The 27,742-nt window shown below is 49.1% G+C and overlaps 1 protein-coding gene across 2 annotated transcripts in view; it reads right to left on the bottom strand.

Annotated features, from left to right (window-relative positions):
- Window positions 1-27,742, bottom strand: part of LOC144763332 (uncharacterized) — a 331,587-nt gene that overhangs the window by 90,002 nt on the left and 213,843 nt on the right. The gene's annotated exons all lie outside the window — the stretch shown is intronic.

Below are 27,742 nucleotides of genomic sequence, written 5' to 3'. Positions count from 1 at the left end.
TCACGTTCCAACTCATAAACTTATACCCCATGACTTCCAATGCGATCTAGCCCGCCATAGCGCTCTGTTCACAGTGTAGTTCCCCTCCAGTGCCCAAAATGTAATACAAACTATGCCTGAAACATTCCCATTCAACATCCCCTTCCAACAATCCCCCTCCCCCACCCATGAGCAATATACCAGCAACAACGAAACATGCCAATATGCCCTTTCCCCGCTGGTGCCAGGATGTGCACAGCCACCCCATTCGCCCAACAAGGCTAACCCACTCAGAAAAAGAAGGAAAAACACCCCCTCCCCCTCCCCGACTCCCAGCAAGGCCCACCATCACAGTATTAATACAGGGCTCAAACCGCCTGCCCCCCTCCATTCCCCCCTCCACATTCTTCATGGAGAGAAAAAGTCTCCCCTATCTATTACGCAGCACTCATACTCCCCACTGGGGGAGGCCCATCGAGGCCGGGCAGCATGTCATACATCATACAGACAAATACACGCAACCACTCAGTCCCTTCAAGATGGATCTGCCAACTCAAAAGTCTTGGCCCCCGCTGTCTCAGGAACCGCAGAGGCAGTAGGTGATATGTCTTCCACCGTGACCTGCAGTGTATCTGGGATTATTATTCCATTGGCACGGGAGACTTCGATATCGCCGACAAATCCCCAGCCTCGGGCGGTTCCAGACGTAAGGCCCCATCGTCCCCCACTGTAACTCTGCGTCTCTCCTCACTCTCAGCTGTGTCGGAGCGGCGTCGCCGTCTGCTGGCGCGTCTCCTCGGTGGTCGGGTCCCCAAGTCCCGGGGCCCCCCCGTTCGCCCGGCGGAAGGGCATCTCCCCTGATCTCCAACCACTCCCAGACTTCTTCCGGGGAATCAAAGAAATGTGCCTTCCCCTGTGACAGTACCTTAAGTTTGGCCGGATAGAGCAGCATATCCTGTAGGTGCATCTCCCGGAGTTTCAGTTTGACTACCAAGAAGGACTTCCGCTGCTCCTGCACCTGCTGGGTGTAGTCTGGATAAATGGAGACCCTGTGATTTTCGAAGGTGAGGTTCGCCGTCTCCCTCGCCGCCCTCAGGATACAGTCTCTGTCCCGGTAATTGAGGATTTTAGCAATGAGGGCGCGCGGGGGGGGGGCTCCGGGTCTCGGCAGCGGAACCAGCACCCTGTGAGCTCGCTCAATCACGAAGACCTCCAACAGACCCCTCGGGCATAATTCTGTACAAATCCAGTTCTCCAGGAAGCGCTCCGCGTTCCCCGCCTCCGCCCATTCCAGGATGCCAAGGACCCTGATGTTACTGCGGCGCGCCCTCCCTTCCGCATCCTCTGCTCTCCGTTCCAGGGCTCCTGCCGTAGCCGTGAGTTGTGAAACTGTCTTTTTGAGGGACGCCAATTCTCCCTGCAACTGTACTATGTTCCCCTCAGCATCGGAGACTTTTTCTGCTACCTTACGTAGGTCTGTCCGCAGCAAATTCACATCGATAGGCACTGTTTCTATTTGTCGTTCCAATGCTGAGTGTGAGCCCTGGATCGCCTTCAGCAGCTCCGCCCGGGAGGGCTCCCCGGGAGCTTCAGCCCCCTCGTCCTGGCATGACTGGCGCGTTATCCGCTGCGAGGGTAGCCGCTGGGTGGTATATTGCGTAATGGTGTTCGGCTGCGAGGTACAAGACATCCTATCCTTACACATTGCAGGCGCCGCCCGTGCTCTCCTTGGCACTCTAAGGGGGGGTGGGGGGGCAGTGGGGTCACTGATCTTTATTGCCCAGTCTCCACAAGGTCGGCCGCCGACCGCAAGACCCGGTGAGGCGCTCCGATACCCCGACCCACAACAGGTCTCTGCGATACGCCCAGGGGTCCTTGGCCGTCAGAAGATGATCAGTGTCCTTGGGGCGCCTCCCCCAGTCCCACCAGGATGCCGCAGCTCCAGCACAGGAGGGACGAGATAGTTAACCCCACAGCGTCCCCGACCAACAATCACACCGACCTCAGTGGGAAGATGTGCCTCCAGGCCTCAGACAGGCCACAGGATTCCAGCCGATCCTCCGTATTCCAGGCCTCGCAGGGTGTCCCAGCTGCGGCGGACCCATCCGGCAGCAGGTTGGCACCCTTAGATAAGGTCTCCCAGGGCACCAGCACCTCAAGCCACATTCAGGCAGACTCCGCCTTCGCGACCGGCACTTCTCCAAGTTGGGCCTTCAATGCTCTTCCCTGCCTCCTGGATCCTTATGAGGGTGGAACGTCCCCCAGCGTCGTGCCCCGCTCAACACAGGGCACGCAAGTCGGTCCCTCTAGCTGCCTTCTTCGGGCCACCTACCGAGACTCCCAAGGATTCCGGGTCCGGACTCCCATCCGCCACTAGGCCCCAACGCAAGCCCAGAGCGCAGTCCTCTCAGGAGGCCCCTATGGCAGCGGGCACATCCTTCTCCGGATCGCTCCCCGCAGAGTGTTCCTGGGGAGGGGTCGCACCCCACACACCGGCGCTGATGTGTTTCAGTCTCCGCAGGCCCTACGGTAGGCCCAGCAGCACCACCCACAGTCTCCAGCACCTGGAGGGCTCCAGCCGGCAGCAGGCCTCGTCGCTGCCGAATCTCCCCTCCCTCCCCGGGCCCGATGGCTATGGGCTCCCGGGGTCCGCTCTCCCCAGTCCAACGGGACCAGGCCTCGAACCTCCAGCACTCAGGATACTCTCTCTACCCTCAAGAAGATATGCTAATTTAACACGTATCGACTGAAAATCGATAGCCCAAAATTATTTGAGGGGGTGATATCCACACTTCAAAATACAAACATATATAGATAAGTTCATAACTTTTTTCACTGATGGCAAAAATACAGGACGCAAAGTGCAACCAAATTATTTGTGACCACTATTTCATACATCTGCTCTAGATTTAGCTCTGGTGACCTGTAGCCCTTCACAGGCCTATCAGTCATTCTAAATCTGTTCAGCCTATGCGCCAGACTAATTAGGTAAAGAGAATGTAGTCCGCACCACTATTAGATTGGGGTGCAGCGTGGGGGGGGGGGGGGGAGTTATGGTTTGGCCACGATCCCTGACCGCCAATGTATAGGTGAGTCAACCAGAAAGTGAAAAGGTTGAGGTTGGGGGGGGAGTACACAGGTGACCAACTACACTTTAATTGCTAGATCCAGGCCTGGTAGACCTTTTTCTCAACAAACAGGGCCTCATTACGATGACAGTGGGACCGCCACTGCCAGTCCCACTGCCATCGGACCCTGTATTACTGCCCGCTGCATTATGATGGCGGGCGGATGGTTGGGGGTCGGAGAGACCGACTGCCACGGATCCGACGGGACCGCACACTATCGCTACTATGGTGGCAGTGCCTTCCAGGCACCGCCGTAGGGATTACAATGTCCCTTTCCACCAGTCATTTCATGGTGGATCACCTGCCAGGCCCCCAGGGCCCTCCAACATGGGCCCTGGTGGCGCCATATCTCTGCAAAATGTTGCAGGCATCACATGGTGCCTGCCACACAGTGCAGGGATATGTACAGAGAGTATATTATGTGCTGCAACCTGCAGCACATGCCGCACTACAAAAGATACACATTGCGACCGCCTTCAAGGTAGTCGCAAACACAAGCAGATGATGGACGGAGCACTGAACTTTTCAGACACTCACCCTCAGTCACAGATCCGGGTTTGATCCATCGTCGTTCTTTAGCTCACTTCGCCATCCCAGTTCAGACCCAGCTATATGCAAATCAGTCTTGACCCTGTCCCCGTATTCATCAACTGTTCTTTTTGCATTTGTCACACCGAGTGGGACAGGTATGCCCAGACGTGGGTCCTGTGCTCTCCACACAATTGGAATCAAGCTATCCTGGCTGATGAGGGTTGAAACCCCAAAATCGGTCTTTGGATGCTTGTTTCCAGTCCAGGGAGGACCTAGCCTGGCAGTTCAGGCGATACGGTTGCCATTGGGCACAGGCTCGAGACTGATTTGCATATGGCTGGGTTCAAACTGGAATGGCATTGGGAGCAAAAAAACGATGGATATAGGCCTAGGTCTCTGTTCGGGGGTGAATGTCTGACATTGTTCTGAATTCTGTCTTTCAACTCTTCTTTATGCATTTGTCACCCAGAGTGGGATGGGTATACCCAGACGTGGGGTTCGTGCTCTCCATGCCACTGGAGTCAAGCTATCCTGGATGAAGAGGGCTGAAAGTCCGAAAGCGGTCCTAAGATGCTGGTTTCCAGTCCAGGGAAGACCTGGCCTGGCAGTTCGAGCTGGACTGTTACCATTGGGCACAGGGCCAAGACTGATTTACATATGGCTGGGTTCCAACTAGAATGGCATTGGAGGCAAAAAGACGATGGATTTAGGCCCCAATCTCTGTACTGGGGTGAATGTATGACATTGTTCTGCATTCTGTCCATCAACTTCTTTTTGCTTTTGTCACCCTTAGTGTGACACGTATGCCCAGACGTGGGTCTCATGCTCTCCATGCCACTGGAGTCAAGCTATCCTGGCTGATGAGGTGTAACCCCGAAACTGGTCCTAGGATGCTTGTTTCCAGTCCAGGGAGGACCTGGCCTGGCAGTTCTGACTAGACTGTTCCCATTGGGCACAGGTTTAAGACTGAATTAGATATGGCTGGGTTCAAACTTGAATGGCATTGGGGGCAAAAAGACAACGGATTTAGGCCCGATCTCTGTACTGGGGTGAATGTATAACATTGTTCTGCATGCTGTCCATCAACTGTTCTTTTTGCATTTGTCCCCCCGAGTAGGACAGATATGCCAAGATGTGGGTACCGTGCTCTCCACGCCACTGGAGTCAAGCTATCCTGGCTGATGAGAGGTGAAACCCTGAAACCGATCCTAGGATGCTTGTTTCCAGTCCAGGGGGACCTTGCCTGGCAGGTCGGGCTGGACTGTTCCCATTGTGCACAGGGTCAAGACTGATCGGGCATATGGCTGGGTTTTAGGAGAGTAGGATCTGCTTACTGTGGTTACCCCCACTTTTCTGCTGGTGTTTCACTGTTTTTCGACTTTAGTCTGGCTGGGGCCCAGCTAACCAGGACCCCAGCCTAGCTGCTTCCTCTCTAAAATGATTGCATGTTCTTTAGGTACACTCCAGATTGGTTACTGGGTTACCCTTGTGAGTCCCTACTATATAAAGTAAAGTAAAGTCCACATTTGTAAAGCGCACAATCACCCGTAAGGGTCTCTAGGCGCTGGGGGCCGTCGGGAAGATTAAGCGAGCTATTGCCCAGAGTCACATGGTGCTGGGCTAACCTGCCGCCGGAGCCGGGGATCGAACCGTGATCCCCAGATTCCAGCGTCAGTCGCCCTGGCCGCGGCGCCACACCTCTTCCACATGGCACCTTAGGTACCAAGGGCATGGGTACCCCAGAGGCCTACCAAGGACTGAACCATGTATTATGCCAACCCTGGGAAGCCTTCCAAAATGGCACTACAGATCTGCTTCTGCAGCCTGGGTAATGTGGTGCACGCACCCCTCACTAAGATATAGGTTACCTATATCTACCTTTAATCACTGACACATATAAACCCATAAGTCACTCCGATGGCAGGCCCTATAAATCCTGAAGGCAGAGTGCTTGGTTTTGTGTTAGAGGGTGCCCATGCATGAGCAGGACCTCTCTCCAGCTTTCAGAATCTATTCTCTGAGGCTGTTCTGTGATGTAGCCAGACCATATACTCTTAAGTGCATTATAACCTTGCGGTAAATGCTAACTTCGAAATGACTGCATCGAAACACGTCGAGTTTGGTGTCAAACACCTTGGAATCCTACCAATCCTGGCGGCGGTGGTAGAATTCCAGAAGAGCCCTAGAATCACAAAATGGATGCTGCAGCGACAGACACGAGTCTGACCTCCTGCTGCTGGACGAAACTGCGGCAGGGGAGGCCTGGACAATAGGTTTCCTGTCACAGGGAGGTGTAACCACCTCCCAGATAGGCTTTAGTGTATTAGTGTATTGGGGATGGGTGGGTGCATGCATAAATGCTTTTCAGACAGTGCTGGGGGCACACTTGTTGTCCCTGTGCATACCCCAGTTCAAACCGGTTGCAGGGGCACTCAGCCCCTGCTCTGGCACGAAACTGGACAAAGGGAAACCACCCCTCTCCCCAGACTCTCCCATAGGTGGGTCCCCAGAGTATGTCCAACCCCCTAACTTAGTATAAGTATGGGATCCCAGTCCTTAGGACTACAAATTACACCTGGACGAAACTCTGCAACATATATCCTGGAACTTCGACATTCTACATCGACTAGAAGACAGAAGAATCTCCCTTGGGGTCAAAGAGTGACTCCCCTGCTCATGCAGGCACCAAGAAGCATCTTGCCGGTCTGCATTTCCGAGGTTCCCGCCTTACCCCGAAGTATTTGCGACTCAGGACAGGGACGTCCGGTCTTCTCAGAGGTCGACACGAGATCCCAGCAAAGCTGAGACCCGCAGCCCTCACGAGTGACGTGGGACCGGAACTCCTGGATACCGTTCACATTTGCAAGTGCATCGACTTCCTGAGCTTTCCCGAAGTTGGGCATTGGGCTACTTGCAGTCCAAGCCCCGAGCACCATCTGCACAGAAGATTGTGGGCCTACACTCCACGAGTGTTCCGTGAACCCGCTTCTAGCATTGCTGCTCAAGGCCCCTTCGCAATCCCTGGTCCGTCGACTGGTGGGTCTCCACAAAGGTAACTCTTCTTTTCCTTGGGCTTCCCTGGTTGCTCGCAACGTGCCCTGACTCCCCTCCACAGGGTGAGTCCCTCAGACCTTGCTGGTCTGCACGAAGCCAATCTTTGCTTTCAGCGTGGGTTGCTGTTGCCAAGGCTTGTTGGGTCTAATCCGGAATCCAACACTGCAGCACTCGACATCCTTCGTGTGACAGCTTGAATCCAGCTCCTGGTTGTCCTCAACACCTCCTGGTCCTCGTGGCTGAAGAGTCAAGCTTCACCTTCTTCACCTGAAATCACCTGACATCGTGGGCATCTTCTCATCGCCTTCCTGGTCACTGGCAAGTTACCCAGACTATGTTCCCTCTGCTTTCAGGTTCTTCACATCTCCAATCCACCCTTGGATCCACCCGGACACTTCGCACTTGGTCGCCTGCAGCACTTTTCAGCAGCTCGCCATTGAAATCGATGACGAATCCCAACACGAAAAGACACCTATGCACCCGGCTTCCCTGGGTGAGTACTCCGGTGCTCCCGTGGGTGTTGACTCTAGAACCTCCTAGTTCTAAAGGGGTTTGCTCCAAGTCCTCTTCTAAGTGTCCTTAGTCTTTAAAATCCCAATTGCGACTTTCCCCATAGTAGTTAACGGTGATTCGCGTCTGTGTTTAGACACTGCACGCGTCCCCAGTGGGTCCCCTGTGTCACTACCATGGGTGGTTCCTGGTGGCCCCCAGCGGTTCTAAAGGCTCTAGGCCTTGTATATATGTCAGTCCCCCCCCCCCCTCTGGTATGGTTCTCCTTTCATTTGGTCATTCATGAGATTATAGACTGGCAAAAAAAGCTGCTTTACATTCCTTCAAGACTTAGCCTGAAGGCTGCTCTCCACAGCTACCACTAGGATAGCTTACTATATAGGTTGTCTTTAAACCTACCATCAATAAGGGACGTTTGGACTGGTGCAAGGTGCTCACTAGAATAGTGGACAGCATATGCCAGACCAACTTCTCACATTGGTGTGCAGCGTGTGGGATTCCAGCTTGCTATTGTTTTTTTATCAGATAATCTCAAGTGATTGATCATTTGAAAACCACTAAAGGTACCAGAGGTACATATAATAAAAGCTTGAATACAGTAAGCTCTACTGAACTTAGAGTTGTGTGTTAAGGGCTTAAGCACACCCTTACTATAACTCAAGAGAGTTTAGTAGGTAAACAACTAGAGTAGGTCATGCACACACCACACCTCACTAGTTAGGTCTTCAAGGCCAGGAATCAGTGGATCCCTGACAGATGTCAGTAGGTTACAGACATCCAAATATGACATCCCCTTTCTTAGGATTAAGGGCTCTGTGTAGTATGAAGAAATTAAAGACAGGCAAGCGTGCCACCACCCAACAGCTCAGAGAGGTGCTACTGCTTGATGACCATAGGAAGGCTACAGAGCCTGAAAGGGTAGGCAATGGGGTGGAATCAACAGAGGGGTAAGAGGCCAGTGGTACAAACCTACAGGGCTCAGACTCTGATGTTGATCAAGCAGGTGACAATGACCTAGACCTGGACAATCCAGTTCTAACTGGAGATGAAGAAGGCCAAAGTGGCCCTGTCTTTGTCCCACCAGGAAGAGTTGGGGGTGTGCCTAGAAGGCCAAGATCTCCTTCAGTGGAAACTGACCATTCTGACACATCTGCAGGGACCTCTGTCTCTTTTCATAGGAGGGACACCTCCCAGGAGAAGAGAGAGCATCAGATGAGACTTGAAGAAGCTCAACTGAGAATAAGGAGACAGAAAATAGCCTTAGTAATTGAGTCCCTAGAGCTTGAAAAAGCTTGAAAAAAGATGGGGCTAGAGCCCCATGGTGACAGAAACTTCCCTAGTGGTAGGGAAAGGTCTTATGACCATAGAAACCTAAACAAGATTGGCCTTCCCTACCAGAATGGGGATGGCATCCACAAATGGATAACTGCACTGGAAAGAGCCTGCAAAGTACAGAAGGTCCCCCAGGAGCAGTGGGCAGCAATCTTGTGGCTCTTCTTTGCAGACAAAGGTAGAGACAAGTTCCTCACTCTAAGATAATTGGATGCTGATGATTACCAAGTCCTGAAGAGTGCTCTAATAGATGGGCTTGGCCTAACCACTGAGCAGTATAGAATATAGTTCAGAGATACCCATAAGACACAGACTCAGGACTGGGCTGACTTTGTTGATTGTGCTACTAAAGCTCTTGAGGGCTGGTTACTGGGCAGTAAAGTGTGTGATTATACAGGATTGTATAACTTGACCATGAGGGAGTAGATCCTTAATACCTGTCAGAATCAGCTGTTACATCAGCACCTGGTAGACTCTGATCTGAATTCTCTCCCCATGAATTGGGAAAGAAGGCAGACAAATGGGTGAAACAGAAGGTACAGAACCAACGTGGTGACCAGAAGAAGCAAGATCCTAATAAGGGTGGGGAGAAGGGTAAAGACCAGAAGTCGTCACAATGCCCCCCAAAATCTTCTAATGGTGGGGATTCCCAATCTTCAAAAAAGCAAGGCCCAAAGAAACCATGGTGTAAAGTCTGTAAACAGAACAGCCACTGGACTAATGATTGCACTAGAAATAAAGACTCAACGCCAGCCACCATTGCCCCTAAGGCAACTGTTCCCCCTAGTTCAGCTCCAAGTGGTGGTACTCAGCAGAAGGGTGTAGTAGGGTTAACCCTGGGTACGGAGATTGACTCTGGCCTAGTCAGAGTGCCAACTCAGGCTGTTCTGATCTGTGATGGAGGCATGGATATGTCTTCCTGTGTGAGTCCCAGCAACGTGGGCAAATACAGACAGCAGCCTTTGATCAATAGAAAAGAGGCTTTGGCCTACAGGGATACAGGGCTAAGTGTCACTATGGTGACACAAGACCCTGTGGACCCTGGACAAATCATACTTGGTGAACTTTACCTAGTGACCAATGCTAGCAATGTCAGGACCAACCATGCCCTGGCAGTTGTTAATTTCTCCTGGGGAGGGGTAACTGGCCTTAATAAAGTTGTGGTAAGTGCAGACCTCCCAGTAGAATGTTTGCTTGGCAATGACTTCAGGCTGGTCTGAAGTGGAGTTAAGGACCCATGCAGAAATGTTAGGAATCTCTGCACATGTGTTTGCTGTGACTAGGTCACATGCCAAAATGTCTAAAACTGAACAGACCCTGGATTCTGGAATAATGGACCAGGTGCCTTCCAAGAAAAGGAGCAGTAGGAGCCTTCCCCCTGACTCAGAGTGATGATCAGTATCTTGAGGGAGATGATTGTGCTCCCGAAGAAGGAGCTGCCCCAGAGGAGCTTGAGCCTGATCAGGTTGAGTTCTTGGGGGCAGAGGGCCCTTCCAGGGCAGATCTGAGCCAGGAGCAGCTGAGCTGCCCTCCTCTTGAACCCCTCAGGCTGCTGCTGAGGCTGCTGGGAATGCTAGTGGCACCCATAAAATGTATTGTGATGTGGGACTCCTGTACTCCGCGGGTAGAGACCCCAAGCCTGGTGCGTCTAGGAGGTTGGTTATATCTTTGAAATTCAAGGGCTTCCTATTGACACTAGCCCATGATATTCAATTAGCAGGATACCTGGGCCAAAACAAGACTTGGGACAGGATTGTCCCTCACTTTCATTAGCCCCATATGTCTGAAGACACAAAGGCGTTTTGTCGCTCCTGTGTCACCTGTCAAGCCAGTGGTAAGGCAGGTGGTACCACAAAGGCCCCCCTAACACTACTACCTGTCGTGGGGGTTCCCTTTGAGAGAGTCGGGATTGATATTTTTGGACCAATGGATCCTCAGACAGCATCTTGGCACAGGTTTATCCTAGTGGTGGTGGACCATGCTACTAGGTACCCAGAGGCTATACCCCTTAGGACCACTACAGCACCTGTTGTGGCAAGAGCCCTCTTGGGAGTGTTCTGAAGAGTGGGTTTCCCTAAGGAGGTAGTATCTGACAGAGGTACAAACTTTATGTCTAGCTACTTGACTGCAAAGTGGAAGGGGTGTGGAGTGAATTACAAATTCACCACACCCTATCACCCACAATGCAATGGTTTAGTTGAAATATTCAACAAAACCTTAAAGGATATGATCAAGGGTCTCCCAGAAAAGCTTAGGTGGAGATGGGACATCTTACTACCCTGCCTTTTATTTCAACCCTTTTGAACTTCTGTTTGGGCATCCTGTAAGAGGCCCATTGTGTCTAGTGAAGGAGGGATGGGAGTTACCTCTCAAACCCCCTAAACAGGACATAGTGGACTATGTACTTGGTCTCCGCTCCAGCATGGCTGAGTATATGAAAAAGGCAACTAAAAACCTTGAGGCTTGCCAGGAATTACAGAAAGCCTGGCATGACCAAAAGGCTGTACTGACTGTTTACCAGCCAGGGTAGAAAGTGTAGGTGTTGGAGCCTGTGGCCCCAGCAGCTCTCCAAGACAAGTGGAGTGGACCTCACACTATTGTTGAACAGAAGGGAAAGGTTACCTATTTGGTAGACCTAGGAACTCCCAGGAGCCCCCATAGGGTGCCTCATGCCAACAGACTGAAACCATATGTTGACAGGGCAGACATGGGCTTGCTCATGGCTACTGATGAGGGACAGGAGGAGGAGCGTGACCCTCTCCCTGACCTGCTCTCACAGAACCTTGATGATGGGTCAGTAGATGGTGTAGCCTTGACAGGCAGCCTCACTGATCAGCAGCAAACTGATTGCAGACAAGTGCTCAGTCAGTTCAGACATATATTTTCTCTGACTCCAAGTCAGACCACCTGGTGCACTCATGAAGTGGAAACTGGGGACAGTCTGCCTGTTAAAAAAAGATTTACAGGCAACCAGATCATGTCAGAGACTGTATCAGGACTGAAGTCCAGAAAATGTTGGATTTGGGAGTTATTGAACCCTCAGATAGCCCATGGGCTAGTCCAGTGACCTTGGTACCAAAGCCTCACAACCAGGGTGGTAAGAGAGAGATGAGGTTTTGTGTGGACTACAGGGGTCTCAATGCAGTTACTAGGACTGATGCCCATCCAATCCCAAGAGCAGATGAACTTATACATATTTTGGTCTCAGCCAAGTTTCTGAGCACATTTGATATTACAGCTGGCTACTGGCAGATCAGATTATCTGATGATGCAAAGCCAAAGACAGCATTTTCAACCCCTAGTGACAACTATCAATTTGTGGTAATGCCCTTTGGTCTGAAAAATGCACCTGATACTTTTCAAAGGTTGGTGAACAAAGTCCTAGCAGGCCTGGAAGACTACTGTGCAACATATCTAGATGATATTGCGGTCTCTAGCTCCACCTGGGAGGATCACCTGGTACACCTGAGAAATGTTTTGGAGGCCCGGCAGAAGGCAGGCCTAACTATCAAGGCTACTAAGTGCCAGATAGGGCAGAGTCAGGTTGTGTACCTGGGCCACCTTGTAGGTGGAGGCCAGGTTCAACCACTACAGAGCAAAATCCAGACCATCGTGAAATGGCTTGCTCCCACTACCTAGACTCAGGTGAGAGCTTTCTTGGGCCTGACTGGGTACTACAGAAGATTTGTAAAGGGGTATGGTTCCATTGTGACACCCCTGAATGTTCAGTGGACAGTTAGCTGTCAAAAGGCATTTGATGACCTGAAGCAGGCCATGTGCACTGCACCAATTCTGCAAAGTCCTAACTACTTCAAAGATTTAATTATCTAAACAGATGCATCTGAGTTGAGGGTAAGGGCTGTGTTGTCACAATTGAATGATGAAGGTCAGGACCAGCCAGTAGCTTTTATTAGCAGAAGGGTGACCCTAAGAGAGAAACGTTGGTCAGCTATTGAGAGGGAGGCTTTTGCTGTGGTTTGGGCTCTTAAGAAGCTGAGGCCATACTTGTTTGGCACTCACTTCACTGTTCAGACTGACTATTAGCCCCTCTAATGGCTAAAAGAGATGAGTGGGGAAAACCTAAAACTTCTGAGGTGGTCCATTTCCCTGCAGGGGATGGACTTTACAGTGGAACACAGGCCTGGGAGTAACCATGCCAATGCAGATGGACTCTCCAGGTATTTCCACTGTTAGAATTGGGGATCTCTGGTTGGCACAGGTATACACTTATGACAAGCAGAGACCTACTCCTCTAGTCAGGTCAAAGGACTACTCTTAGAAATAACCCCTGCTCGCCATCTAGGCGGAGTGGCGCCAGCAGACAAGGCAAAACCCCAGAGCATGTAACGTTAAGTATTTGTAATAATACACACAGCAATCACTTGATACACCACAGAACGACACAAGGCTGATTTTCTGTAAAAATATACTATTTTATATTCAGGTTTTTTAAGCAGGCTTAATTTACAGGTCCAATAACTTTGAAATGGTTCCAATAACTTTTAAAAGGGTTCCACAATACTTAAGGCAATGTTCAGTGCTTTAGCAATGCTTGTTTGCAAGGTCATAGCGCTCCTGTGCGACTCATTTGGGAATAACCGAGAGGCTTTGCAAAATCTCACGAGCCCCGCGGACACTTCGGTCCGAGGCGCGTTGCACAATGCGAGGAGTACAAGAAGCCGCTACCCAGTACGCGGCGTAGACGGAGCTGTTGCACAATACGAGGCATACCAGATACCAGAAGTCGCTACCCAGTACGCGACGTACACGGAGCTCCTGCACAATGCGAGGCGTACCAGAAGCCGCTTGCTCAGGTGGTGCGAGTCGTAAGCTTGCAGTGCGACTCGTACGGCGATAAAGAAATACTCTGTGGAGCCTCACGCGCCTCGCGGACACGTCAGTCCGGGGCGCGGTGTACAGTTCGCAGCGTACAGTTCACAGTACCTTGGCTTGTAGTTCGGTGCGGACGGGGGGGGAAGATCCGACGTCCTACGTAGCAGTGCCTTCCTCCTTCGATGCAAGCTACGGCTCGATGGCTCGACAGTCTTTCACCCTGAGGGCAGCGATGCGTTGTGGGGCAGGCTTTTCAGCGTACGCTCCGATCCTGAAGGGGGGGGGGGGGGAAGCGGCTTGAGGCGATGCAAGCGGCGAGGCGCTTTCAGCAGGGCATCACACGGAGGAGCAAGCCCAAGCGGAGTCCGTCTTTACTTTGTGAGCTGCGGCTCGGGGGCCACAGGATCACGATGCTCGGACCGGACGGGTCCGTTCTTGCGGTGCGAGCTCCGGCTCGATTTGGCAGCAGTCACGTTGCTCGGGCGGGGCTGGCCTTTACTGTGCGAGTTGCGGCGCGATCAACCAGAGGTCGCGTTGCTCGGTGGGACGGGGCACAGGCTCTTCAGAGTGCGTGGCAAAGCTTCACAGCGCACTCCGTTCTCCGTGGTTAGCGCTGCAGGGAAAGGCGGCACCATAAGCAGCTTCTTCTTCAGGGAGGATAGAGCCCAATGTTCCTGGGGCTCAATTGAGGGGGAAGGCTCACACGCAAGCCCTTGGAGATCTGTTTCAGAGATTTGCACAAGTTGAAATAAAAGCCTTTCTCAGTCTTTGTCTTCTCTCCTTCTTGCAGCAAGGCACCCACCACAGGCCAGTCTCTCAGGCTAGAGACAGTAGTCCTCCATGTAGCTTTCCCTGGTCCTCCGCTTCAGGCAGAGTTTCTTCTTGGCGCAAACAGGATCTAATTTCTTGGGAGCAGGGCTCCTACTTTTATACACCATTTCTTTTGTTCTTGCAGGCCAGGGGGGCCTTTGCCTAATCCAGTCCAGGCCCTGAGCACTTTGTTTTGCAGAATCTGGCTTCTCCTTTCAGTGAGCAGGGCAGGGACATCAGATGCTCCGCAGGAGGTGGAGCCAGCATTGTGGTGACAAGTACAGTCCAGGAGCACTCTGTTGACAGTCTTCCCCTCTCTCTTCACAAAGTGCAGGGCAGAGTCATCAGTCGCTCCCCAGTGGGGCGGAGCCAGCATTGAGGTGGCAGAGCACAGCCCTACTCAGAGTCAGGAGGCACAACCCCCAACCATCCTGGTGCAATCCCTCTATTCACCACCTGTCAGCCCCAGCCCTGTCACTCACAGAAACCAGACAGCAGATACACATCCTAGCAGAGACGGGCTGAAATGGTTAGGCAAGCAAATACTAACTTTCTAAAAGTATTATTTGCAAACACAGGATATTAAAATAAACTTTACTAAAAGATGTATTTTATTATTCTGAGTTCCGGCATACTAAACTTGACTTTCTATCATGCTCTCTGAGTCTGTTAGGATTATAGAGTGTAATAATTCCAGCAGCCCATTACGGCCTATGGAGAGCAGGTAGCCTTACAATAGTGAAAAACGAAAATGGCTGTAATTCACTATTAGGACATGCAATACACATCAGAGCTTGTCCTACCTTATGCTTACAATGCACACTGCCCTTGGGCCTACCATAGGGGTGACTAATATGAAGTTAAGGGAAGGTTTAGGGACTGGCAAGTAGGTGCACTTGCGCAGCCAGCATGACAGTACCAGACTGCACGCAGGTTCTGCAATGGCAGACCTTAGACACATTTTACCAGGCTGTTTCTGTGGGTAGCACAACCAGTGCTGCAAACCAACCAGCAGCATTTGCACTTACAAGCCCTGGCACTCCTGGTGCACTTTACTGGGGTCTGACAGTAAACCAAATAAATAGTACAAGGGTACGATGACAGTGACACTCACAGACCAAATCACAAGATGTGAAGAACCAATAACGTGAGTCACCCCTGGTTTAGGATTCCCATCAACGGTCTTGTAATGATCAATATTATCATTTGGTAATCCTTATCGGGTATTGTGTCTCTAGATCATTGAGACCGGCATACCCAGATAACCAGATATGGGGTAGCGACCCACAATCACTCGGTACTACCACATGATGTTGATGTGATGGGAAGTGCAGTGTAAAAATATATGTAAGTGGTGGTCTAAAAAAGGATAGGGAGCTCAACCAAGGTAAATTTTAATGATTGTTGGCCCCTTCCCTAATAAAAACAAGAACAGTGTAGTATCATCATCGCAGTCCAAACAAATAGCTGCGAGGAGAATTTGGTCTCCTCGCAGCTATTTGTTTGGGCCTGCGGAGAGGGCCAAGTCCAACATCCACTTAGAACATGAAGACTGAACTGATCAAGGTTAGTTTAATGTCCCTGCGTTGGAGGGGTGGGGGGTTGTGTAGGAGAGTAGGATCTGCTTACTATGGTTACCCCCACTTTTTGCTGGTGTTTCACTGTTTTTCGACTTTAGTCTGGCTGGGGCCCTGCTAACCAGGACCCCAGCCTAGCTGATTCCTCTCTAAAATGATTGCATGTACTTTAGGTACACTCTAGATTGGTTACTGGGATACCCTTGTGAGTCCCTACTATATGGCACCTTAGGTACCAAGGGCATGGGTACCCCAGAGGCCTACCAGGGACTGAAGCATGTATTATGCCAACCCTGGGAAGCCTTCCAAAATGGCACCACAGATCTGCTACTGCAGCCTGGGTAATGTGGTGCATGCACCCCTCACTAAGATGTAGGTTACCTATATCTACCTTTAATCACTGACACATATAAACCTATAAGTCACTTCGATGGCAGGCCCTATCAATCCTGAAGGCAGAGTGCTTGGTTTTGTGTTAGAGGGTGTCCATGCATGAGCAGGACCCCTCTCCAGCTTTCAGAATCTATTCTCTGAGGCGGTTCTGTGATGCAGCCAGACCATATACTCTTAAGTGCATTATAACCTTGCGGTAAATGCTAATTTCGAAATGACTGCATCGAAACACGTCGAGTTTGGTGTCAAACACCCTGGAATCCTACCAATCCTGGCGGAGGCGGTAGAATTCCACCCTTCTAGAGGGAGAAGACATGTACACACTTACCTAACCGGTAATAGTTTAAAAGAGCCCTAGAATCACAAAATAGATGCTGCAGCCACAGACACAAGTCTGACCTCCTGCTGCTGGACGAAACTCCGGCAGGGGAGGCCTGGACAATAGGTTTCCTGTCACAGGGAGGTGTAACCACCTCCCAGACAGGCTTTAGTGTATTGGGGATGGGTGGGTGCATGCATAAATGCTTTTCAGACAGTGCTGGGGGCACACTTGTTGTCCCTGTGCATACCCCAGTTCAAACCGGTTGCAGGGCCACTCAGCCCCTGCTCTGGCACGAAACTGGACAAAGGGAAAGGAGTGTAACCACCCCGCTCCCCAGACTCTCCCATAGGTGGGTCCCCAGAGTATGTCCAACCCCCTAACTTAGTAGAAGTATGGGATCCCAGTCCTTAGGACTTCAAAATTACACCTGGATGAAACTCTGCAACATATATCCTGGAACTTCGACATTCTACATCGACTAGAAGACGGAAGAATCTCCCTTGGGGTCAAAGAGTGACTCCCCTGCTCATGCAGGCACCAAGAAGCATCTTGCCGGTCTGCATTTCCGAGGCTCCCACCTTACCCCGAAGTATTTGCGACTCAGGACACGGACTTCCAGACATCTCAGAGGCTGACATGAGATCCCAGCAAAGCTGAGAACCGCAGCCCTCACAAAGTGATGTGGGACCGGAACTCCTGGACACGGTGCACATTTGCAAGTGCATTGAACTTCCCTAGCTTTCCTGAAGTTGTGCATTGGGCTACTTGTCCTCCAAGTCCTGAGCACCATCTGCACCGAAGATTGTGGGCCTACACTCCACGAGTGTTCCGTGAGCCTGCTTCTAGCATTTCTGCTCAAAGCCCCTTCGCGATCCCTGGTCCGTCGACTGGTGGGTCCCCGAGAAGGTAACTGTTCTTTTCCTTGGGCTTCCCTGGTTGCTCCAGACATGTCTGACTCCCCTCCAAAGGGTGAGACCCTCAGACCTTCCTCCAAAGGGTGAGTCCCTCAGACCTTGCTGGTCTGCATCGAAGCCAATCTTTGCTTTCTGTGTGGGTTGCCATGCCTTGTAGATCCAATCCGGAAACCGACAACGCAGCACTCAACATCCTTTGTGGGACAGCTCGAATCCAGCTCCTGGTCGCCCTCGACGCCTCCTGGTCCTCGTGGCTAAAGAGTCAAGCTTCACCTTCTTCACCTGAAATCACCCGACATCGGTGGGCATCTTCTCATCGCCTTCCTGGTCACTGGCAAGTGACCCAGACTCTGTCCCCTCTGCTTCCAGGTTCTTCACATCTCCGATCCACCCTTGGATCCACCCGGACACTTTGCACTTGGTCGTTGCAGCACTTTTCAGCAGCTCGCCATTGAAATCGACGATGAAACCCGACACGAAAAGACACCTATGTACCCAGCTTCCCTGGGTGAGGTAACTCGAGTACTTCGGTGCTCCGTGGGTGTTGACTCTAGAACCTCCTAGTTCTAAAGGGGTTTGCTCCAAGTGTGGTATATAAATAAATAATACCGGATCTAGGTTTTACTAGGCATAGCAATAACAGATAGCTCAATAAATAAGAGTCAAGATTCGAGGTAGTAGGAGTTTGCAGGTTTATTACAGCATAAAGGACAGGGACAGGACCACCTGCACAGGAATAGGATGGCAGCGCTGCCGGGGGCAGAATCGGGACAAAGAGGGTGACTTTTTAATAACAGTACATGGGCATATATACATATCGCAAACACATAGCATTACATTGCAATGGGCGTAGCAGTGGGTGGAGCAATAGGCGTGACGCGTAGCAGTCGCGAAAGATAAGGGTGAAAAGAGGTGTAACAGGGCGTATACATAGGCATGTGATGCAAACGTAACAGAATATGTCATGAATGGGGCGGAAACCATGGAGGGGGATACCTAAGGAGCCGGGACCTCTAACCTGATGGTGCGCGCAAACTGGCAATGACGTATCACTAGGAGAAACTGGGGGCTATGAACTCTGTGCTAGGAGCAGAGACTGAAGTCTGGAGAGTCAGGGCGACATGTACCTAAACAGTATCTAGTATCTGATGTTTAGAGAACATGTTGATATAAACTAGAAGTCAGGAGGGGAGAGGCTAACAGACACTAAGACTGGACCATGCATTATTCTACATGTAGTGCGTGATGAAGAATATTAAATGACCATTAAATGCAGTATTTCTCTTACATGGAGACGTGAAGGCTAGACAATGACGGAAACTATTGATGCGATTCAGTAGCTTTAGGAATGCAGAGAAGGAGGACTGAACGGATAACTGGAATCATAACATACTCTTGGCAGACTCAGCGGCAGAGCCAGGCTGAGCCGGGCACTGCGAGGCAGGAAGTAAGTGAAGGGTCGAGGACACAGGTGGGGGCTGTATCGCTCCTCAGCGAGGCTTCAGGAGACAGGAGACAAGAGCTGAATCTGGTGTCCGGGCCCTTTTGAGGCCTAGAAACGGGGACTTTACAATGGAATAACGTGCACACTGAGAAACGTGGCAACGTAGCTTAACATAGGCCTGATATTCGTAGTATTCACGAGAACTGGAAACTGCCATACTAGAGGTGGACACAACTGTAATTGCGTCATTAATCGAACATAGGGAATACATATGCATATTTAATCATGCACACATAACATATGATGGATGACACGTAGGGACACAGAACATGACAAAATTTACTTTTCCACATTCCCTCCTTGTCACTACGTTTCCATCAGGAAACATCAATATTCATGATACCATCTATCATTTCATACAGTATCATTTGCTCGTCTCGAATTATCCTGGAACGGGATCTAGAACGGGGCTTGGGACTAGGAATACAAGAGGTAGCACAAATGCCGCAAATCGCAGGGCCACATTGTATACAGAGGCAGCAGCTGAATATGATCGCTACTGCAATACCTAGAAAGGACAAGACTTTCCATCCCCAGGCGGAAATTATATTCCAGAACCAACCGGACCATGTCCAGGTGCCTGGATCTTGGTGTAACAGATGGGCAATTTTATGGAGTCTGGTTATAGCTGAATAAACAGACGGCGCGTTATTTGGAATGAAAATGCAGCAACTAGATCCGATGACTCTACAGGCCCCGCCCTTATCGGCCAGTATGACGTCAAGGACGAGACGATTCTGTAAAACGACAAATCTCATAGCAGATTGCTCTTCAGTTAAGTTACCTAGAGCAGAGGCAGTCTCATTGACTACTGCTTCAAGGGTTCTGGTTAACCTACGGATCAGCTTACTATTCTGGATAGGTCCTATAAAGAAAAAGAAACCTCTGTTGAAATCTGTATACTGTTCTAGAGCAGTTTCAGTATAATCGACAATTGGGGACTCCCTTCTATGTCTAATGTGTACTAGATGTGTGTTTCTATGATAATCAGATGGGGCTAGGAAAACTGGTGGCAGTAGGAAGGCAATGTAACAGGTTCCCTCCCAATCGAGGGGCAGACGAACATATGCGGTCTGACCACAAATAAAATAAGAATGGCGTGAAGCTTTGAAAATAGATTTCCCACTGTCACTATACTTGACAATAGTAGTACAATCACTATGTCCTACGTGCACGGAACCATTATTTCGGACACATAATTCGCCTTTGACTGGTAGTACTGAAATAGCAGGTAAATCTGGAGTGGAATCAGACTGAACATTCAAGACCATGAAATTCGAAGAATAATTACCTAAATTATACACTTCATTTTCTAGATCTAACCCGGTTCTGTGGGGGAGACCTTGCTTGTCTGGAAAACATGTACTGTTAAGAAAAGACATATCTGTTGAGGATGACGTTAACGTGGACCATGCTCCACACGAACCATTATGTGAAAAAGGATAAGGAAAGAGTGGCAGAACTCCCTTCGGTGTCTGGAAAGGGGGGAGTCGACCACACACCCAACAATTAGTGGCATTGCTGGTCTGGTGTGAGTAATGTAACATGCGGATGAAAGAATTATTACGCATAGCGAGGCGGTAAGAGAGTTCATGAGGAGGCAGATCACTAAACGTATGCTCTACTGTAACATTGGCAGACTTATTTACATGAAGAACTGGGAAATACAGGAAAAATGCATAACTGGTGCAGGAAATCATAATGCTGAGAAATAATATGAAACATAGGAAAACGATACATCGAATTGAGTTTTGACTAACTCTCTCACTATGGGGGTCTATTTTATACATGTCAGAAACAGTCTAACCGTTTCACCTAGGGGAGGACTTAGACAATCAAACTGGCTGACTTATTTTACTAGACCGGAGTTTCAACTTATACTCCTGCTGCGGAGTTTTCTCTAACGGGGAAGGGTTCGTAGCAATGTCTTTTGCGGGACAGTCCTTAAAAATAATACTTTGGCAGTCCTTTGAATCCTGGGAAATGTTCTTTAAGACTGGTTTCAGTCCATAAAACTTCTTTATATGTGAAAGGTGCACCCAGCCTTTGCGACCCTCCAACTTCACGGCTGTACGGGTGGCGAGGAGGACCTGTCGGGGCTCCTTCCAGCGTGGATCCAGCGGACTTGAGCGGTCAAAATTGCGAACCAAGACCATGGATCCTGGAACGATTTCATGCGGTGCCACCTCGGTGTTGTCTGGAAATGCGGCGGCAACCTGTGAACGACAAGAGTTGAGGGCAGACATCAAGGAAGCTAGGTAATCTGTCAGCATATTACTTGAAACATCGGTAATACTTCGGGGTCTAGGAGTACCCCACATGTTAGGGGGGCGGCCGAATACGACCTCATACGGGGACAGACCTGATCTAGAATGTGCGACCATGCGCATATAGAACAAAGCGACTGGCAGAGCTACTAGCCAGTCCACACCTTTCTCTTGACAAACTTTTGCAATACGGATTTTCAGAGTCTGGTTATGTCTCTCTACGAGACCGGCTGCTTCAGGATGGCGTACACAATGAAACTTCCACTGGTACCCTAACAAAAGGGAAACATGCCTCATCAACTCAGATGAGAATGGCTGGCCGTTGTCAGAATATACGACTCTAGGGAGTCCATAGCGGGGGAAGAACTCACGAACCAGCTGCTTGGCAGTGGTCGCGGCGGTGTAATCTGGGACTGGATATGCTTCTGTCCACCTGGATAAAGCGCATACAACTACAAGGACATACTTGAAACCTCGACATCGCTCCATCTGAATATAATCCATCTGGAGGACTTCAAAAGGGTGGTCAGGAGGCTGGAATCCACCTTGTTCCACCGGGACACTTTTACCTGGATTAAACTGACAACATATCATACAGGTACGGACTTTCTGCTTGGCTGCAGCTCGTAAATGCTTGTTGAACCAAATGTTCTGGATACTGTCTAGCATAGCTTTTTCTCCTAAATGTGCTGGACTATGTGCAGTATTAATAATGACTTGAACCATAGAGTCGGGGAGAAACCATGTGGCTCTACCCTTCGTTAACCATCCTTGATCTGTCTGGACCCCTCCTTGTTCGGACCATTTCTTGATTTCTTCGGGAGTAGCATGTAACTGGATATCTATGACATCTTGTGTAGGGTCCTTAACTGTCATGCATGTAGTCGGATCTGGAGTGTGTGTCTGTGTCGGATTAACTGGAATGTCTGGAGTCTGTGCTGTAAGCTTGGCTGTGCGATCTGCTAGATTGTTACCTTGAGAAATAATGTCAGTAACTTTCGTATGTGCTTTGCATTTCATGATAGCGATAGATGTCGGTAAATGTATGGCATCTAACAGAGCTTGAATAAGGAGACCATGCTGAATCTTGGTTCCATGAGAAGTCATGAAACCTCTTTCTTGCCAGAGCACTCCGAAGTCGTGTACAACTCCAAATGCGTAACGTGAATCTGTGTAAATGTTAGCTTTCAAGTTCTTGGCGTGTATGCAGGCTTGTGTCAGAGCAACTAGCTCTGCTGCTTGAGCGGACAGGGTGTCAATACGGTGTGTTTCAATAACTTCAGTGTCAGTAGTCACTGCATACGCGGCGACTAGTTCTCCTGTACTTGTTCTCATACATGAACCATCCACATAAAGTGTCAGGTCGGGGTCTGGTAACGGAATATCTGTCAGATCTTGTCTTGGCTTGGTCATAATGTTAACTACTTCCACACAGTCATGTGTGGCAGAATTCGAAGTAACTGATGGTAACAGTGTAGCAGGATTGAGAACGTTGCAGCGTCTGATTTCTATGTGTGGCTGGAACAGTGTCAATTCATAACCTGTTAAACGTGCAATTGTCAAGTGCTGAGTCTGTGTTCGGTTTAAAAGAACTTCCACGGAGTGTGGAACTTGTACTGTCAGGGAGTGTCCTAAGACTATGGAATCACTTTGTCTGATAGCTAGTGCTGTGGCTGCAACTGACTTGAGGCACGCAGGCAGAGCCTGGGCTACAGGATCTAATGTGCTCGAAAAATAAGCACAAGGCTTGTATTGTCCTGCTTGATCTTGTGTGAGAACAGATAATGCTGTACCTTCGCGTTCAGTGACGAAAAGTGTAAAAGGCTTACTGTAGTTCGGTGTCGCTAGAACTGGAGCTTGGCATAGGGCTTTCTTTAACTCATTGAAACTAAGTGTATGTTCAGATGTCCAAGGGAGTACAGTCGATACGGCTGCCTCCTGTGTCGTTAACTGTATCAGTGGTTTGGCTAGAAATGCATACTGAGGAATCCATTGTCGGCAGTAAGAAGTGAGGCCGATAAAAGCACGTACCTCCTTCTGGGTCTTGGGCTGAGGAAGACTCGCTATTAACTGGATACGGTCAGGTGTCAACTGCCTACCCCTCTTGGACAGTAAGTGTCCTAAGTAGACCACTTGCTGGACACAGAATTGAAGCTTAGAAGGGGACACCTTGTGCCCCATCTCGGCTAGGAAATACAAGACTGTAAGGGATGCTCGCTCGCAAGCACGTTCAGAACGGGCTGTGACCAGTAGATCATCAACATACTGGAGCAGGGCAGTGTCAGTTGGCATGTGAATGTTGTCTAGTTGTCTCTTAAGTGCTTGACTATAAATACTAGGACTTTCTGTGAAACCTTGAGGAGCTCGTGTGAACATATAGCTCCTTCCATTTAAACAAAATCCGAAAAGGAACTGGCTGTCTGGATGAATAGGGACACTGAAAAACGCGTTCTTGAGGTCGATTACAGTAAAGAACGTGGCTTCGGAATCAATGGCTGTCAATAGGGAAGAGATATCTGGAACGACTGGATACTGAGGAATAATACATTTATTAAGTTCTCGTAGGTCAATCACTAATCGATATACTGGAGGTGCATTTGGATCAGTACGTTTCATGACTGGAATGATCGGGGAATTGCATACATTGGAGTCAGTTTCTACAACCACTCCTTGAGCCATGAGCTCGTCAATAATGTTGGATAAGGCTGCTACAGCCTCAGGTGGCAATCTGTACTGTCTGATTCGTGGTAACACCACACCTGGCTTGAGAGTCACACGATGGGGTGTGATTTGCATATAACCAACATCAGTTGGACCTTGCGCCCATAGATGCTGCGGAACATTGGACAATCTGGGATCAAAATCTCGTAATACATAGTGACCCTTAAAGTCACGTAGGAACAATCGTATTCCCTCTGGGGAACAGCATATAACTGCACCTAACTCTTTCAGTGTTTTAATACCTAATAGATTTTCTGGACATGACTTAGTAAGTAACAGATCAGTAGTGCGGGACAATGGACCTACTTCTAGAGTAACTGGCTTTGAAATTTCATTTACGATAGGTTTTCCTGAAAATCCAAGGGCAACATTTCTTGAGCCTGAGAGCGGAGCCCCTGGAACTTCGGCGTGGCTAATTGTGGTCCTACTTGCCCCTGTATCAATCAAAAACTTTCTGTCTTTCCCTAATACTTGACTGTGAACATAGGGACCTTCTTGATCTACAGGTATCTCGATGAGAGGCAAGCCTACCTCCCTCTCTAGGCTGTTTCATGAATACTGCTGGTACTCTGGATACTCAGACTGTGCATACTGGTACATCTGCTGTGTGACGTGCTGTGTTGCAGCGATAGGCTGCGGAGCTGTAACTGTCTGTGGTGCATTCTGTGGCTGAGGAGTCTGTGAAACTTGTTCTTGTCTAGGCGGACGTGGTCTTTCTTTAGTCTTACCAGTGGCTATGTTGTGTTTCAGAACTGCACACTCGTTTATAAAATGACCTGGCTGTTTACAATAATTGCAGTTCCCTTTAACGGGAGCTGCAGGATGACTGGCTTGATTCGGACCCCTCTTCTGACTGTCTTGAGGAACAGATTGTGCAACTAGTACTTTCATTTTCGTGTCTTTCATACGTTTTCTTTCGTGTTCTTGCTCTTCTCTGATTCTATTCTGGTGGTATTGGAGCATCTGCAACATCTGGGACGGGGTATTAGCTTGCCAGGTACTTTCGACTTTCAAAACTCGATTTTTAATTGGTGGACTTGAATTCTCGACTAATTTAGTAACAAAAAGATGAGGGTATGACTCACTACTTGTCTTGAGACCACTGTTGATGCTAAAACATTTCTCAAATCTAGAATAAAAATCACTAATGTCTTCATCTTGTTTCTGTTTACAGGCTGAGATTGCATCCCAGTCTTCTTTTCTAGTTGTCAATAACCTAGGCAAAACTTGTATTAATAATTCCGGTAATTCTTTACATTTCGCTCCAAGACCGGTACCTGGTACTCGTGCCTTGTCTTCGGCTTCTAGAACTGCCCAATCGATCTTTTTCTCTCCCACCTCCCATTCTTTTTCCTTGAGCTTTTCATACACCCCTGCGGGCAACAGGACTTTTAACATTTTAATTATATCTGGATACGTGTATTCTCCCATACGGAGCATGTCTTTTAATTCTCTATGGAACCCTGCTGGATCTTTATCATGACAGGGGATTAATTTCTTCATCTCTAGGAGTTCCATCTTTGTAATCGGAGTGTAAACAAACACTCGTTCTAGTTCGCCACCCGTTCCTCTAACTGGGTGGACTTCTCGTAACGGATTCTGTCTCTCCATGTAAAATGGTTTACTTTCTGGGGGTGAGACATGAACAAAATGCGGATTCAAAAACGTTCTATATTTGTGACGCTGTTCTAGAATGACACTAATTAAATCGGTACCTAAACCATTCCATCTATACTGGAGTAACTCGTTCAAGATATCGTGTAACGGGCCTGGATCAGAGTGTTGACCCTCATACAATGTAATGAGGTGCTGAATCATATACATACCCGCCAGTCGTTGCTCGGCTGGGGGCAGTTTCAGAAACATTTGTGCCACTATTTCGTCTGGAAAAGTGGTAGAATCAGTAGTCCATCGGACTGCTGATCGGGCTAGTTCTTGTTCATGCATAGTACTTAACTCACTGTAACCGATTCGTGTTCTCAGAATGTGATCGGTAGCTTGAAACACTTGTTCTAGAGAACCTTGTTCTGGTGCTGGATGCTGAAAAATAGACTTGTGTTCTAGGCGTAAATGGCGATCTGGAAATCTAGATTTTCCTACATACGCTATTCTGTCGGGATTCTCGTCGTCTAACTCTTCAGGATCAGAGTTACTTTCTTTCTCGCTTACTTGTGCTGCTTTACGTTGATCGTGTAACTTTATTATTTCTTTACGGATTTTCTTGTACATACTTTCCATAGCACTGATGGTTCTGTGCTTACCCTCGGCTATATTATCACTCCACTTTGTCAGGGTTCTCATTTCGGCTTGATCTTTGGTCGGATAATCTTGTTCTCGTATTAGACAATTAATCAGAAACTTTAATAGCATGAGCTGGACTTCAGCTTTTCTTTGAGACATGACTTCGCCAATGCTTTCTGGATCATCCCCTGTACGGATGAAACGATATATTCTGTCTAGGTCTTCTTTCATATTCGGTAGGGTGACTAGATACTCGGCCACCCTTCTTACACGTAATGAATATAAAACCATATTATCCTCTCCTGGGACTGGATCATAGCCACATTCATTAAGGGTTTTTCTTATTTCTGCTACAGACTGATGTCTGGGCGTACGCTGTGACGCTTGCATATGTAATTCGGCTGTCGTTAAACGCTTATGTGGCGGCGGGGTTTGAGGAGTACCTCCTCCTGCGGCCCCTAAACTAGAATCATCGACTGATCCTCTTCGTCCTGGCAGAGTGGGAAATGGAAATGCAGGCTGGACTTGTATGGCGGGCTGGACCGGGGGTACCGTAACAGGTACTCCCGTGTCTGGAGGAGCGGGAAGTGCCTGATTTATAGGGACTGGCGGAGCGCGAACAGGATTTGCATATTCTGGGACTGTGTCGTCCAAATAGGACGAAATGAAAATATCAGCTGCGGTCTGTTTGTGACGTAGCTTGGTCGGAACTAATGGTGGCGGGAAATTACTGGATGCCTCTGGGGTCGCTTTTGGCAAGCCCTCGGCAAGGAGAGGATACATACCCTTAATAAGGGCATGCCTCTGTCTGTCTGACTGTTCAGCTTTAACTTGTTCACCTATCTCGATTAGTTCTTTTTCTTGTGCTCGTTCTAAGGATTCTCTACTTAATTCTGACTTTCTGATTTCTTTTTCGGTTCTTTTATGAGCTTCTTTGCGCCATAACTCGATGGCATCTTTCTGTGACTGTCTGGCTTTCTTTTTCCATAATGCCTCTTCTACTCGCATGATGCACTCGGCATCCCATGTACCTGATACAGGCCATCTATACTTTTCCTCTAACTGTCTGGTATACTCGACCCATAAGTCTAGATACAATATGGCGCTTATGCCATGCTTCTGATACATAAAATGACCTGGACTGTCCCTAGGCGGGACAGGAACTGCTTCTTCTAACAAACCCTTTCTAGTTTTTAACTGACGTAATCTCGAAAAGAGAGACATTGTAAACTTGAATCGGAACACAATACAATAGACGAGGAACAATAACAATTGGGAGAACAATTCAGGCATACCACGACATTGGAAATACATTGAACAACATCATAACATAACAGTTCGGACAGAATATTACCTGGAATACTGAGAACAGAAACACAAAAATTTCTCGAGAACGGAACAGACTAGAGTTACTGGATGCACTGCTGAAACAGTACGGAACATACCGGTCCCATAAAGGGACGCATCAAGACCCGTATCCACCTAGGTGAACACTTCGTTTGTGGGTCTGTGTACCACCAACCCACAGACCAGAGTCAATTTAGATTGACCCTGTCTAGATACTACCCCAGCGACGGTACTCACCGGGCAGCAAGAACGGAAGGCCTCAGACTGGACGGGACTGCT

The sequence above is a fragment of the Lissotriton helveticus genome, chromosome 6 (assembly GCF_964261635.1).
Source record: "Lissotriton helveticus chromosome 6, aLisHel1.1, whole genome shotgun sequence".
In the NCBI taxonomy this organism is placed as follows: domain Eukaryota; kingdom Metazoa; phylum Chordata; class Amphibia; order Caudata; family Salamandridae; genus Lissotriton; species Lissotriton helveticus.
Note: the sequence above shows the minus strand (reverse complement) of the source record. Positions and strands in the feature narration are given on the sequence as shown.